At 42.0% G+C, this 16,927-nt stretch overlaps 1 long non-coding RNA gene across 10 annotated transcripts; it reads right to left on the bottom strand.

The window, feature by feature from the left end:
- Positions 1–11,748: 11,748 nt before the first annotated feature.
- LOC123166054 (uncharacterized) lies at positions 11,749–16,621 on the bottom strand. Of its 10 annotated transcripts, none has more exons than XR_006483346.1 (5): positions 16,144–16,621; positions 14,953–15,406; positions 13,142–14,859; positions 12,910–12,992; positions 11,749–12,219 (listed from the first exon to the last, which is right to left on the bottom strand). It is a non-coding gene; the product is annotated as an uncharacterized lncRNA (long non-coding RNA). The 10 variants fall into 10 exon arrangements; XR_006483341.1 differs by having other exon boundaries at positions 11,749–14,151; positions 14,587–14,683; positions 14,750–14,859; XR_006483338.1 differs by having other exon boundaries at positions 12,910–14,859.
- Positions 16,622–16,927: the final 306 nt, after the last annotated feature.

The raw sequence follows: 16,927 nt of genomic DNA, 5'->3' as shown, positions 1-16,927 counted from the left end.
GCGTCCGCCCCGCCGCCGCCACCGGCCCCGGGCCGCCCGCCGCCGGCCGGCCCCCGCCGCCGCGCCTCCGCCGGCGACTCCCACCTCCGGCGCATCTCCTCCGGCCGTCGCCCCGCCGGTCCCTTCTCCTCCTCCGGCCCGAGCCGGCGAGCTCGAGCTCCTGTTGACCGCGATCCCGATCTGGTCAAAGGTTGACCCGAAACCCCCCCTCCGTTTTTGCTAAGTCATGAAATTTTCTCTGCATGTGCCTCTGTTCCCGATGCCGTAACTTCTTGCATGTAGCTCCGATTCATGCGTATAATATGTCAAATTGTTCGTCTCGTGATGCTCTTCATTTTGTTCAGTTGCACCATATTCATTAGAGGTCATCTTGATGCCCAAATCTTCGTTGGAAGAGGGCTAGTTGCTGTTATTCTCTGGTTCTTATCAGAACTTGGAGATTTGTCATTTTTGTATCATTTATTCTGTGCATCTTTTGAGCATGAGCTCTACATGTGTTTTGAAGTATGCCATGCCATCTTTCCAGTGATATAGTCCATGTATTTTGTGATCTCTGTGGTGACTAGCACAAGCATGCAAAGTAGGCCCCGTAATATTTCTGATTTCAGGGACGGTGATTTCTCTAAGTCCTTGTCTGCTGTAATTTTGTTGCCATGTAAACTTGATGCTACAGAGAGATCCATGCATATTTTGGAGATGTTCAGTAAGGATGTTTTGTAGATATAGTTGTAATTGATCCATTCCTGCAATTGTTTGCAATTTTAGAGTACCATAGCATGACTCAATTTTGCTCTATGTTTGCTATAAAATATTTCTGGCATATTCTTAACATGACATGCCTTTTTGCCAAGCTTATTGTAGTTGATCCATACATGCTATGTTATTGTTCTTGCCATTGATAGCTTCATAAACATGCAATCTTGCTGTAGGTATGCTTGGTTTGTCATGCATTGCTCTGTAGTGAGTGCATCAAGCTCACAAAGGGGCCTACATATTAATATTTCTGCCATGCTCTGTTTTCTGCCAAGTCTGAAACCTGATAACGAAACTTGCTATGTTTACATGCTTGCCATCATATCTTCTGATCCTTTTTGGCTTATGGTCAGTAAGGGACTTTTATCATGTGCATTTAGTAGAACACTACCATGCCTTGCTTTGCTATGTTAAGTTCCTGTAGCATGTTGATTTCGTGCTCTGAACATAGCTACCGGATGCTGATTTCTGCCATGTCCAGTTTTTCACCAAGTCTGTGAACCTGTAATCTTTTGCACTTTTGCCATGCTTGTTTGAGCTTGATATGTTGTGAACTAACCGTACCTCAGTGTTCATCTTTGGACAAGCATCTCCTGTAGATTACTGCCATGTGCTTTGTTGCTATGTTAGGGTGCTGTAGCATTGTTGCTTGTTGTATTTTAGGTGCTATCTTGCTGTATATCGCAGATTAGTGTCATTCTTGTTTTGCTCGCCATTTGCAAACCGTGCATCCGATTCCGGTGATCTTTATATCGATTTCGACCGAAATCATCTCATATTTCCAGTGGAATGCTTGGTTTGCCAAGTTACTGCCATGTTCATCATTTTCCTTCCGGAGCACGCATATGCATCGCATATCATATCTTGCATATCATACATGTTTTGCATCATGTTGCTTGCGCATTTCTCGTTGTTGATTGTGGTTCCGTTTGTTTGTTTTCTTGTCTTGGGTAGAGCCGGGAGACGAGTTCGTGAACGAGGAACCTGTCGAGTACGCTTACGAGGATCAAGCTTTCGACAACTCTGAGAATCTTGCAGGCAAGATGACCACCCCTCGAAATCATTTCTATCTTTGCTATGCTAGTTGTTCGCTCTATTGCCATGCTCGCTACCTATCACTTGCTATATCATGTCTCCTATTTTAGCCATGTCAGCCCTAACCATCCTTTCCTAGCAAACCGTTGTTTGGCTATGTTACCGCTTTTGCTCAGCCCCTCTTATAGCGTTGCTAGTTGCAGGTGAAGTTGAAGTTTGTTCCATGTCGGAACATGGATATGTTGGGATATCACTATATCTCTTATTTAATTAATGCATCTATATATTTGGTAAAGGGTGGAAGGCTCGGCCTTATGCCTGGTGTTTTGTTCCACTCTTGCCGCCCTAGTTACTGTTATACCGGGATTATGTTCCTTGAGTTTGCGTTCCTTACGCGGTCGGGTGATTTATGGGACCCCCTTGACAGTTCGCCTTGAATAAAACTCCTCCAGTAAGGCCCAACTTTGGTTTTACTATTTGCCGCCTAAGCCTTTTCCCCCGGGTTTTCGCGAGCCCGAGGGTCATCTTATTTTAAACCCCCCCCGGGGCCAGTGCTCCTTCGAGTGTTGGTCCGAACCGAGTAGCCTGCGGGGCCACCTCGGGGAAACTCGAGGTCTGGTTTTACTCGTAGCTTGACTTATCCGGTGTGCCCTGAGAACGAGATATGTGCAGCTCCTATCGGGATTTGTCGGCACATTCGGGTGGCTTTGCTGGTCTTGTTTTACCATTGTCGAGATGTCTTGTAAACCGGGATTCCGAGACTGATCGGGTCTTTCCGGGAGAAGGTTTATCCTTCGTTGACCGTGAGAGCTTATGATTGGCTAAGTTGGGACACCCCTGCAGGGTATTATCTTTCGAAAGCCGTGCCCGCGGTTATGAGGCAGATGGGAATTTGTTAATGTCCGGTTGTAGATAACTTGTCACTTGACCCAATTAAAATACATCAACTGCGTGAGTAGCCGTGATGGTCTCTTCTCGGCAGAGTCCGGGAAGTGAACACGGTCTGTGTTATGTATGACGTAAGTAGGTGTTCAGGATCACTTCTTGGTCATTGCTAGATGACGTCCGTTCCGTTGCTTCTCTTCTCGCTCTCATTTGCGCAAGTTAGCCACCATATATGCTTTTGCCGCTGCAGCTCCACCTCTTTGCACCTTCTTGTCCTACTAGCTTAAATAGTCTTGATCTCGCGGGTGTGAGATTGCTGAGTCCCCGTGACTCACAGATTCTACCAAAACAGTTGCAGGTGCCGACGATGCCAGTGCAGACGATGGCGTCGATCTCAAGTGGGAGTTCGACGAGGAACGTGGTCGTTACTATGTGTCTTTTCCTGATGATCAGTAGTGGAGCCCAGTTGGGACGATCGGGGATCTAGCATTTGGGGTTATCTTATTTTCATCTGGTTTTTGACCGTAGTCGGTCTATATGTTTGTATTTTGATGATGTATGATGATATTTATGTATTGTGTGAAGTGGCGATTGTAAGCCAACTCTTTATCCCATTCTTGTTCATTACATGGGATTGTGTGAAGATGACCCTTCTTGCGACAAAACCACTATGCGGTTATGCCTCTAAGTCGTGCCTCGACACGTGGGAGATATAGCCGCATCGTGGGCGTTACAGAAGCCTACGGAGGACATCATGCGGGAGATAGAACTGCTCATAAGGTATTGCAATCTGGTTTTTGTTGGCATACTCTTTTCAAGGATGCCCATAAGTTTGTCTTATCTTGTGATGAATGTAAAAGAATAGGTAATATCGGTAAGCATCAGGAAATGACTATGAATTATTCACTTATTGTTGAACCATTTGATGTTTGGGGCTCTGATTATATGGGACCTTTTCCTTCCTCTAGTGGGTATACACATATTTTGGTTGTTGTTGATTATGTTACTAAGTGCGTAGAAGCTATTCGAACTAGCAGTGCTGATCATAACACTTCCATTAAAATTCTTAAAGAAGTTATTTTCCCAAGGTTTGGAGTCCCTAGATATTTAATGACTGATGGTGGTTCACATTTTATTCATGGCGCTTTCTGTAAAATGCTTGCTAAATATGATGTTAACCATAGAATTGCATCACCCTAGCTATCATCCTCAATCTAGTGGTCAAGCTGAACTTAGCAATAGAGAAATAAAAATTAATATTACAAAAAACTGTCAACAGGTCCCAAAAGAATTGGTCTAAGAAAATAGATGATGCACTTTGGGCTTACAAAACAGCTTATAAAAACCCTATGGGCATGTCTCCATATAAAATGGTTTATGGAAAAGCTTGTCATTTGCCTCTTGAGTTAGAACATAAAGCATATTGGGCAATCAAAGAACTCAATTATGACTTCAAACTTGCCGGTGAGAAGAGGCTATTTGATACTAGCTCACTAGATGAATGGAGAACCCAAGCTTATGAAAATGCCAAACTATTTAAATAAAAAGTTAAAAGATGGCATGAAAAAAGAATCCAAAAGCGGGAATTCAAAGTTGGTGAACATGTTCTATTGTACAACTCTCGTTTTAGATTTTTTGCGGGAAAGCTTCTCTCTAAATGGGAAGGACCATATATCATCGAAGAAGTTTATCGCTCTGGAGCTATTAAGATCAATAATGCCGAAGGTACTAAACCGAAGGTGGTCAATGGACAAAGAATTAAACACTATATTAGGTACACCTATTAATGTTGAAACTAACATTATACAAACCATGACACCGGAGGAACACATAAAAGAAACCTTCCAGAACACTCCAGAACCCTGAAAAGGAAGAGGTACGTGATACGGTAAGTAAATGGACTCCGAAAAATCTGCAAAAATATTTTCTGTCAGTTTTGGAATATTAGAAAATAAGGAAAATAAGAAACAACCGGGAAGGCAACCCAGGTGCCCAGAAGACACCAGGGCACGCCTGCCCTCCCTGACGCGCCGTGGTGGGTGGTGGGCCCCTCGGGCACCTTCCCGACTCCGTTTTCCTTCCGTTTGCTTGTTTCCCAAGATAAAAAATCTTTATATACTCCCCCGAACGTATTGACCACCGCATCGCAGAGAAATCCTCCGTTCTTGTTCCGTGGTGTTTCTTTGTCAGATTCATCAAGCCAGGCATCATGTCTTCTCCCTCCTCCAACAACGTAGAAGAAGATGCTTGGCAAATGAAGATGGAACTGAAAAGAGAGGGACCAAAAGAATATGCCATCAAGGAGGACAAGGGCAAGAAAGCTACAGGAGATCAAGTTCAAGTAGGAGGGCAGGCCATGCTGGCAGAAGAAGAAGAAGACATACTTCTACCATACTACAATCATCTTACCCATACTGAAATTGAAGCCTTTAGGGCCTCTGAAATGGTTCGTGTTCAAAATAAATATCTACTCGTGAAAATATTCTATTACAAGAACAAATGATCGCCCTCGAGAGCATCATTCGTAGATTGGAGTACCTTTTGACCTTGAAGTGTGAAGCTACTACCTCATCACCACCACCATCACTAAAAAAAGACACATCCGTGACATTTTGGGCCGAACGGAATTTTTTCTATCATGCTTATGACACTTCTATGACGATAATTGTGACAAAACCCGGTATCATCATAGATGTGGTGGGCTCCTACTTCTATGACAAAAAATCATAATAAAAAATGGGCTTTTCGTCCTGGGCGGGCTGGATATGCAGCTGCATGATATTCTTTGGGTCATCCATGACGGAAAAAATCGTGGTAGAAGCGAGGTGAGGAAAATATCACGGAGTTCCCGGTTACGGTGGGTGGTCGGGGCCAAGCGATGCACTGTGGTTTGCGTGTTTCTCTCATGTACGCGCGTGTGTGCGAGGCGTTGGCTAACTGAACCCGAGCGATCGCACGTTACTGAACCCGAGCGATCGATCCCTTGGCTGTTAACTGAACCCGAGCGATTCATTCGCTGCTGACTGAACCCGAGCAATTCCTTCGCGGCTGCTGCTAACTGAACCCGAGCGATCGATCACTGCTGCTGCTTACTGAAGCCGATCGAGCCCCTGTGCGAGACGTAGCCAGCCGGTGTTGGGTTGCCTCTCGATGAACAGTGACCGTTTACTGTGTGCGGGGTACGTAGAACGAGTCGAGATGTGGTGAGTCGAGCCGGTTGGTTGGCTGTGGATGAACAATTCCTTGTGGGGGTTGGATGAACAGGACCCCGTGGTAGTAGGCCGTTGCCGCTGGATGAAAAGGACCCCGAGGAGACAGCCGCACCCCAGCCGGTTGGGGGTGGATGAACAGGACCCCGTGGAGGCTCTATGAATAGCAGCCGGTGGAGGCTGGATGAACAGTAGCCATGGATGAACAGTAGCCCGCGGTGGGTGGAGGAGGTCGACGGTGGATGAACAGGACCCCGTTTCGACTGTAGGCGCTCCAACACAAGTGCATTTCCTCCGTTTTGTGGTACGCCACACCCCTCCCGATCAACAGGACCCCGTTTTGACCGTAGGCACTCAAACACAAGTCCGTTTCCTCCGTTTTGCGGTACGCCAGACCCCTCCCGATGAACAGGATCCCATTTCGACCGTGGTTGTGAAGGAAATATGCCCTAGAGGCAATAATAAAGTTGTTATTTATATTTCCTTATATCATGATAAATGTTTATTATTCATGCTAGAATTGTATTAACCGGAAACTTAGTACATGTGTGAATACATAGACAAAATAGAGTGTCCCTAGTATGCCTCTACTTGACTAGCTCGTTAATCAAAGATGGTTATGTTTCCTGACCATAGACATGTGTTGTCATTTGATGAACGGGATCACATCATTAGAGAATGATGTGATGGACAAGATCCATCCGTTAGCTTAGCATAATGATCGTTTAGTTTTATTGCTATTGCTTTCATCATGACTTATACATGTTCCTCTGACTATGAGATTATGCAACTCCTGAATACCGGAGGAACACCTTGTGTGCTATCAAATGTCACAACGTAACTGGGTGATTATAAAGATACTCTATAGGTATCTCTGAAGGTGTTTGTTGGGTTGGCATAGATCAAGATTAGGATTTGTCACTCCGTGTATCGGAGAGGTATCTCTAGGCCCTCTCGGTAATGCACATCACTATAAGCCTTGCAAGCAATGTGATTAATGAGTTAGTTACGGGATGATGCATTACGGAACGAGTAAAGAGATTTGTCGGCAACGAGATTGAACTATGTATGATGATACCGACGATCGAATCTCGGGCAAGTAACATACCGATGACAAAGGGAATAACGTATGTTGTTATGCGGTTTGACCGATAAAGATCTTCGTAGAATATGTAGGAGCCAATATGAGCATCCAGGTTCCGCTATTGGTTATTGACCAGCAATGTGTCTCGTGTCTACATAGTTCTTGAACCCGTAGGGTCCGCACGCTTAACGTTTGATGACGATTTGTATTATGAATTTATGTGATTTGATGACCGAAGGTTGTTCGGAGTCCCGGATGAGATCACGGACATGACGAGGAGTCTCGAAATGGTCGAGAGGTAAAGATTGATATATTGGAAGGTAGTATTCGGACACCGGAAGGGTTCCGGAGTGTATCGGGTACATACCAGAGTACCGGAGGGGTTAGCGAAACCCCCCCCCCCCCGCGGGGAAAGATATGGGCCTTATGGGCCATAGGAGGGAGGCTAACCAGCCCACAAGGGGCTGGTGCGCCCCCCACAAGGGAGGAGGCCGAATTGGACTTGGGAAGGGGGCGCCATCCCCCTTTCCTTCTTGTACTCCCTCTCCCTCTCCTTCCCCTTTTCCCCCTCCGGTAGAAGGAAAAAAGGGTGGGGCCGAATCCTACTAGGACTGGAGTCCTAGTAGGACTCCCTTCACCCTGGCGCGCCCCTTATTGGCTGGCCTCCTCCTCCCCTCCTTTATATGCGGGGGCAGGGGGGCACCCCAAAGGCACAACAACACACAAGTTTCTCTTAGCCGTGTGCGGTGCCCCCTCCACAGTTACACACCTCGGTCATATCGTCGTAGTGCTTAGGCGAAGCCCTGCGCCGGTAACTTCATCACCACCGTCGCCACGCCATCGTGCTGACGGAACTCTCCCTCGCCCTCAACTGGATCAAGAGTTCGAGGGACGTCACCGAGCTAAACGTGTGCTGAACGCGGAGGTGCCGTACGTTCGGTGCTTGGATCGGTTGGATCGCGAAGACGTTCGACTACATCAACTGCGTTACTAAACGCTTCCGCTTTCGGTCTACGAGGGTACGTGGACACACTCTCCCCGCTTGTTGCTATGCATCTCCTAGATAGATCTTGCGTGATCGTAGGCAAATTTTTTGAAATACCGCGTTCCCCAACAGTGGTATCCGAGCCAGGTCTATGCGTAGATGATATATGCATGAGTAGAACACAATGAGTTGTGGGCGATAATAGTCATACTGCTTACCAGCATGTCTTACTTTGATTCGGCGGTATTGTAGGATGAAGCGGCCCGGACTGACATTACATGATCGCGTTCATGAGACTGGTTCTACCGATGTGCTTCGCACACAGGTGGCTAGCGGGTGTTTGTTTCTCCAACTTTAGTTGAATCGAGTTTGACTATGCCCGATCCTTGTTTAAGGTTAAAACAACACACTTGATGAAAAATCTTTGTGGTTTTGATGCGTAGGTAAGAACGGTTCTTGCTAGAAGCCCGTAGCAGCCATGTAAAACTTGCAACAACAAAGTAGAGGACGTCTAACTTGTTTTTGCAGGGCTTGCTGTGATGTGATATGCTCAAGACATGATGATATATATAAATTGTTGTATGAGATGATCGTGTTTTGTAACAGTTATCGGCAACTGGCAGGAGCCATATGGTTGTCGCTTTATTGTATGAAATGCAATCGCCATGTAATTGCTTTCCTTTATCACTAAGCGGTAGTGATAGTCGTAGAAGCAATAGTTGGCGAGACGCCAATGATGCTTTGATGGAGATCAAGGTGTCAAGCTTGTGACGATGGTGATCATGACGGTGCTTTGAAGATGGAGATCAAAGGCACAAGATGATGATGGCCATATCATATCATTTATTTGATTGCATGTGATGTTTATCCTTTATGCATCTTATTTTGCTTAGTACGATGGTAGCATTATGAGATGATCCCTTACTAAAATTTCAAGGTATAAGTGTTCTCCCTGAGTATGCACCGTTGCGACAGTTCTTTGTGCTGAGACACCACGTGATGATCGGGTGTGATAAGCTCTACGTTCACATACAACGGGTGCAAGCCAGTTTTGCACATGCAGAATACTCAGGTTAAACTTGCCGAGCCTAGCATATGCAGATATGGCCTCGGAACACTGAGACCGAAAGGTCGAACGTGAATCATATAGTAGATATGATCAACATAGTGATGTTCACCATTGAATCTACTCCATCTCATGTGATCATCGGACATGGTTTAGTTGATATGGATCACGTGATCATTTAGATGACTAGAGGGATGTCTATCTAAGTGGGAGTTCTTAAGTAATATGATTAATTGAACTTAAATTTATCATGAACTTAGTCCTGATAGTATTTCCATATCTAAGTTGTAGATCAATTGCTCGCATATAGCTTCCCCGTTTTATTTATGATATGTTCCTAGAGAAAACTAAGTTGAAAGTTGATAGTAGCAATGATGCGGACTAGGTCCGTGATCTGAGGATTATTCTCATTGCTGCACAGAAGAATTATGTCCTTGATGCACTGCTAGGTGACAGAACTATTGTAGGAGTAAATGCAGACGTTATGTATGTTTGACAAGCTCGGTATGATGACTACTTGATAGTTTAGTGCACCATGCTTTACGGCTTAGAACTGGGACTTCAAAAATGTTTTGAAACGCCATGGAGCATATGAGATGTTCCAAGAGTTGAAATTGGTATTTCGGACTAATGCCCGAGTCGAGAGGTATGAGACCTCTGACAAGTATTTTTGCCTACAAGATGGAGGAGAATAGCTCAACCAGTGAGCATGTGCTCAGAATGTCTGAGTATTACAATCGCTTGAATCAAGTGAGAGTTAATCTTCCAAGTAAGATAGTGATTGACAGAGTTCTCTAGTCACTATCACCAAGTTAATGGAACTTCGTGATGAACTATAATATGCAAGGGATGACGAAAACGATTCCCCAAGCTCTTCGCGATGCTCAAATCAGCGAAGGTAGAAATCAAGAAAAGCATCAAGTGTTGATGGTTGACAAGACCACTAGTTTCAAGTAAAAGGGCAAGGGAAAGAAAGGGAACTTCAAGAAGAATGACAAGCAAGTTGCCACTCCCATGAAGAAGCCCAAAGCTAGACCCAAGCCTGAAACTGAGTGCTTCTACTGCAAAGGAAATGGTCACTGTAAGCGGAACTGCCCCAAATACTTGGTGGATAAGAAGGATGGCAAAGTGATCAAAAGTATATATGATATACATGTTATTGATGTGTACTTTACTAGTATTCATAGTAGCCCTAGGTATTTGATACTGGTTCAGTTGCTATGATTAGTAACTTGAAACAGGAGTTATAAAATGAACATAGACTAGTTGAGGGCAAGGTGACGATGTGTGTTGGAAGTGATTCCAAGGTTGATAAGATCACCATCGCACACTCCCTTTACCTTCGGGATTATTATTGAACCTAAAATAAATGTTATTTGGTGTTTGCGTTGAGCATAATATGATTGGATCATGTTTATTGCAATACGGTTATTCATTTAAGTCAAAGAATAACTGTTATTCCGTTTACATGAATAAAACCTTCTGTGGTCATACACCCAAGGTGAATGGTTTATTGAATCTCGATTGTAGTGATACATATATTCATAATATTGAAGCCAAAAGATGCATGGTTAATAATGACTAGTCGTCAACCCGTGCATTCGCACGGGCTAGTTTATCGAATGTAGGGTGTGGACATTTCATATTATGAACTATGTTGAAACTTTTGTCCAATTCTTACTGGTCGTTTCCACCTGATTTATCGATGGACCATTGCCAAGCGTAGGAACTATCTGGTCCCTAAGCTTCATTAATTAATACCTTGTTTTTTAATAAATAATTAATACCTTGTATTTTTTGAATGTAGGATGTGAATGTTTCATATTACAAACTACCTTGTAACTTTTGTCCAATTCATATTGGTTGTTTGCATCCGATTCATCATTGGACCATTTCCAAGCATAGGAACTATGTAGTCCCTAAGCGCCCTAAGCTTCATTAATTAATACCTTGTTTTAAAATAATTAATTAATACATTTTATTTCATAATCTTCGATTGATCTTTCATAATTACCCATATATCTAGGAAACCACATTCTCCATTATCTATTTCCAGTATCTTAGCACAAATATGTCTGCTACTCCCTCCATCTCAGTTTATAAGACTTGCACGTGTATCTAGGTCATCAATTTAACTTATATAAAATAAATTGTTTAACATAAAAATTATATTATTAGAAAATAGAATATCTAAAGTTTCTAATGATATATTTTTTGCAATGCATGCCTCTTATTAAGTTGGTCAAATTAACGACCTAGGTACACATGCAAGACTTGTAAACTGAGATAGAGGGAGTATTACTTTTTTATCAATTGCCTATTACATGAAATTTTCTACAAAAAATATATTAATTGCTATATATACTCCGAGTATAAAAGAAGCCCATACCCTTCCTGACAATCAAGTTTGAGCATATATTGAACCATTAAGATATATTATGTCTCACAGCAATATAATATCTAAATTCGTAACTGAAAGAATTTTTTAGGGGTACAACTTATAAGTTACATGACTTACGAATATTTAGAATAATTTTTTTGAGCAACATATAGTAGGGTAAACCCCAACTGTGACTCATTTTCTATTAATATGATGGATAATGTACATGTGGATATGTACAGGAGAGGAAAAGAAATTACATGTCTTTCTATGTGTTATCACTCCTTTAGGCTAGGCTTTGACTTCTTCATTATGATACAAAAATGCTTCTTGAAATTGAATATGCATGTCTTTATATTAGTATCTTTGTTATCAAAGATGTTTCTATGCTTCCATATAGACCAACATCCGGTTATTATCTTTTTGAAACATATGATGCTCTTCCTGTTCTTTGCTTCATTGAGCATATCAGCATCCCATTCAATACTTAGATTCCACCAAAAATCTAACTGGGTGCACATGATAAAAAATACATCATAGTTTCATCTGTGCCTTCCTCACATAGAAAACATTTTTCATACTCAGCAAAGAAATTATCTCTCTTCATCGGATCTCTTGTGTTGAGTCTCTCCTGTATAAGCCAGTCAACTTTTTTTAAGCATGCATATTTCCGTATCCATTTGAATGGTGCTGGAGCAGACTGAGGATCACCAATAAGGGTTTGTTTCTGGTACATTATTTTCCATTACCCAAGTGAAATGGCCAGCTGTCTTATTGAATAGCATCATTCTCAATGTTGAAGCTCTGTATCAACTCCTGTAGCTGTTGTACAGCAATGGGTAACACAGGGATGTGAAATAATTCATAAATATTAGTGTCATCATGTAATTTAGTCATAAGAACAGAGATGTTATGATCTTTAGCATATGAGTGCAACTGGAGGAAAGTTCTGATAAGTTGTTGATCCTGCCAACTCGCATGCCATAACATAGTTTACTCTAATGATGGTCAGAGTTAGCTGTCAAATATTTTGCGCCCCTCTTTTTGTAGTTCGGGGTAGTAAAATATTCCACACTACCAATAATCAAGAAAATCCATGCAAGGACCTAACAAATGCACATGACTTTACTTAATACATATAAAGTTGGCGTAGATGATAAAAATACTGAAAATCATACATTTGATTGGGGGAAATAAAATATTCAAAAGAGTAGCGATGGATTTTATAGAAAATTAGTTTCTGTAGTAAGAAATCTCCTGACACTTTAAATAGAAAGGTATTTTCAAAAGATTGCTTAGACTTGCATATAGACAACCATGTTTTTGTACTAAAAAATATTAAACCATGTAACTGCATACAAACATTAATTTCGCAATTAGTGAATATATTTCAAAGTAAAGACTTACTAACCGAGCTCAAGTGTCCAACCAGAAGTTATTAGAAAATATATAGAAATTATTATTACAGCAATGCCTTTTCTAGAGGAAGATGTACGTTGCAATGAGAATTACCATATATACGCACAGATTTTTTTCGCAATGAGAATTACCATATATACGCACTGTTTTTTTTCCAGTCCAGCAATTTCGTCGGCCTGAAAACAGAACGAAATAAAGTGAATCACATGTCCCCATAAGAATCCTATATGCCAACCGAAACGTAGTACATCAAACTACTATGAATGTACGATCTAACCAAAGGCGTGCTCTGCGGTAATGGACTGGAACAACACCAATAACTTACAAAACCGAAGAGGAAAATCCTTGCAATTATCGTGCTCTTAATCCCCACTCAAAGTCTCAAATTACAGAAATTCAGAACATAAAAAAGAGGCGAAAATCATATGCTGATATTTTGTCATGCTTGCAAAGTTCTGATATGAGGACATCATATAGTTGTAGTAGATCTACATAACTGCAAGGTAAGTACAAAATTAGGCATGCTGTGCAGCTTTCTGTGTAGAACCGTACTAACACCTTGCTACAACTGAAAGAAAAATGCTCACAAAGGTGATGCTCTTATAATCCTGAGTAGTGGAGTATCAGCAAAAAAAGGGAAATTACAGAAAAACTAATAAATTATAAGCTTCATAAATCTGATTTTCTAGATAAATATGATAAACAAAACAAATTGCCGTACAAACCTAATTAGATAGATATGGGCAACGATAATAAAAATTGCTGTCCACAGCATCGATGAACATATCGAGCGACCTACATACCAACATAATTCAATGGTACAGATAAGGTTTACAAATATCTAAATCACATGCAAATAGGAAGCAACAATGGTGTCTACATCTATTGTACGTGGTCAGGGCATGACTAAAATCCCAATAATCAAATTCTTCAAAACCAAGAGCCATAGTAGTTAATAAATCTGACATCCACGTTGTTGGGACTTATTTTCTAAAATATTCCTTACTGAGTACAACTAAGTCGAATGGTACATGCAGCAAAGACAAATCATATTAGTCTTGTTCTCATACAAAGCATCACATCAGGCAGCCGATGCAAAAATTGTAGGAGGAGAATCGAAGTAACCAAAACGATGTCGATTAAATGCAGAGAACTCATAGTTTCTTTTCCTCAAGCATTCAGCTTTTCCTCGTTGAGTGGAGGATGGAGCCAGTGAGCAGCATTGGCTGGAAAGTTGTGAGATCGGCGTGTCTCGCCGTTAAACTCTATCGTTGGGGCCGAGTACATAGTAGCCCCGGGCAGCGTTTAAGTGGATAGGTATGCACACATTATTTCCTGGTAGGAGACGAAGCAAACGTAGATGAGAGTTTGTTTGTGTTGACGTTAATATCAACACAGTAAAACTGCTATTATCCAACCAAGCCATGATAACTCCTAGGTGACACCGATAATTTCATACACCATTCTATTTAACTAAAATTGTCAAAGAAGGCACTGAAATTTAGTAGTTGTCAGTTTTAATGCACAATTGACAGAAAATCAACCCCCATACTTCTAGAAAGTGCAACAACAACGACACCCAATGCTTTAATAGTTATCAGGTGCCATTGCTTTTACAAACCAATTGCCTGCAAAAACATTCAGATTTACAATGAAAACTGTAAATGCTCTAATAATTCACAGAGAGCTTCATTATCAAGGGGTTCACAATATAACTATCTGACTGAAAGGGGATAAGAACAAAAGTTCATGAGAAGCCATTTCACTAACCTACAACAGTCAGAACATGCCATCTTGGCAAGGTACTTGCTCGAACAGGAGATTGTGGCAGACCAGCAACAAAGAAAATCAAGAAAAGATATTAACCCTGCCATATAGGCTCCTTCATGTTATGGTTTGTTTAGACAACATGTTTCTTAATTTATAAACTCACCTAATGAGCATAGTTATGTCATGATGGATCCAAGGTATCCATAGGTAGTATGTACGCGAGAAGATTATGGATTGAAACCCTTGAGAGCACAACACTATCCGAGAGTACAACTGAAAACAAATTGAACCCGGATCTAAAGTTAATGTTGATTGAAGAATAAGAAAGAAAACAAATTCAGAGCGAAAAATTGTGAGAAAAGGAACCTGATCCAGATGACAAAAATAATTTTGACACAATAAGCTCCTTGATTATACAGGATCCTTGCCCGTACTTGGTTTTGAGAGGGGCGTGGATTTGATTTCCATTGGGAGAGGGAAAGAGTATACATGCCGCAAGATTGCCTCCGATTGCTTCAGCTTCAAAACTCATGTTCGGTTTAGCGCACACAGTTTAGTAGTATAGCATAAAGAAAATCTAAAATGTATTTTGAACTGAAAGTAAATATAAGAAGCATGACCACATTGAGAGAGATTATTAATCCAAGTCCTATAGAAAAAAATCTCAATGAAGTTGTCTGGTAGCCTTAGCTATAGTTGAAGGCATAAACCTGATCGAGCAAACTATCAAATACATGAAGGTCCATATTACTGATGCCATGAGTTCCACTGGACCCTGAACCCCTGACTGGCGTTGCTGAGGAAACATCCATCACAGGGTCTGCATCGACAGTTAAAAGCATCAGCCTAATTGGTAAAATGAAGAAATTCTTCAGACAACAGTAATCCTATGGTAGACACATCAGATTGTGTAATTTCCTTATTAACAATTCAATGAAGTCTACTTTACAATCCATAGGCTCGACGTTCCGATTAGAAAAAAACAAATGTTATGTTATGTCAAGCGGATTTGAATCCGCACTAATGATCACATCCTAAAGTGGTCCTAAAAAATTCAGGAGTGGACATCTACGCTCATAGTCATAGGTGCAGTAGTATTTCTTCAGTGAATTAACATACTTTTGCCTAAACATGCTAATCATCCATGTTACCATGTCTCTGCAGCATAAACAGATGAAGCACCAATGATCAGAAATAAATACATGGATGGGGAATAAATTACTCCTTGTGGGAATTAGCACATATATTTTCTTGGCAAACAAAGCTCAAGTTCTGCGTATTATACTGTAGTACACTGGGCAACAGAAAGTAATGCATTGGGTATTATTCATCACTGACAATCCACACAACTATAGCACAGTAAGATAAATAGGAGTTGAGCCCATGAACCATTTTGGTAAAACTAACTAAAACACCAATTATTTATAACAAAATTCTGCTGTCCTCAGCCAAATTGAATCCAGTCGACCACTCTCGGCGATTAGTCCTAACTGAAGCACCTGTTAGCAAATGTATTCCACCCAAGTTCCATGAGAAAACTTCAGAGCAGGAAATTACCTTGCCGGTTAGCCACTCAGAACACGATCGAATTTGCTACAGGTAGTGCGATCTTCCCAGGTACTTCCGCGCCTCAGCGGTCTCAAGTGTGGAGCGGCAGAACATGACACCATTGTTCTCGCCTATAGGCATCATCGTCGGAGAGGAGAGCGCCATGTGTCGCACTAACTGCGGACGTGACATTCAATGAAGAGGACGAACAGGAGGTGGGGACAGATCGATGAATGGGACACAGTCCGCCTCACCCCCGTCCCTCGACCAGCCGCGTTGCCACACACCACCGGAAGCATCTGCCGCCGCGTTCTGGTCCAAGAGAGAAGGCCAAGGGGAGAGATGGTTCACGGTGGCGGTGGGAAACGACAGAGGCTGGATGCGGTGGACAGCGGCGGCGGAAGGGAAAAGGAGCGATGGGAATAGTCAGGAGCAGGGCGGCGGCGCGATCCATGGCATGCGGTGTGTGGGATGGTGGGCTTCAGGGGGTTAGGGATATGGCAGAAGGACAACCGTGATGAAAAGGACCGTGGGCCTTCGGAGTAGTTTTTTTTTTGCCGAATTAAGCACATAATTAAGAAAAAATACATAGGTTAATCTCCACCGTAATTACTCGGTCCCACCAGATGAACGGCTCTAATTAATATAGTAATTTCTTGGGAGTCGCTAATTAGTAGAGGTAGGTATATATATATATAGATAGATAGATAGATATAGATATAGATAGTGCAACTTATTTGTGGCACTGCCGTTTAGGTCATATTGGTGTAAAGCGCATGAAGAAACTCCATGC

This window comes from Triticum aestivum, chromosome 7D (genome assembly GCF_018294505.1).
Source record: "Triticum aestivum cultivar Chinese Spring chromosome 7D, IWGSC CS RefSeq v2.1, whole genome shotgun sequence".
NCBI lineage: Eukaryota > Viridiplantae > Streptophyta > Magnoliopsida > Poales > Poaceae > Triticum > Triticum aestivum.
The sequence above is the reverse complement of the archived record's forward strand: the minus strand, read 5'-3'. Positions and strand labels throughout refer to the sequence as shown.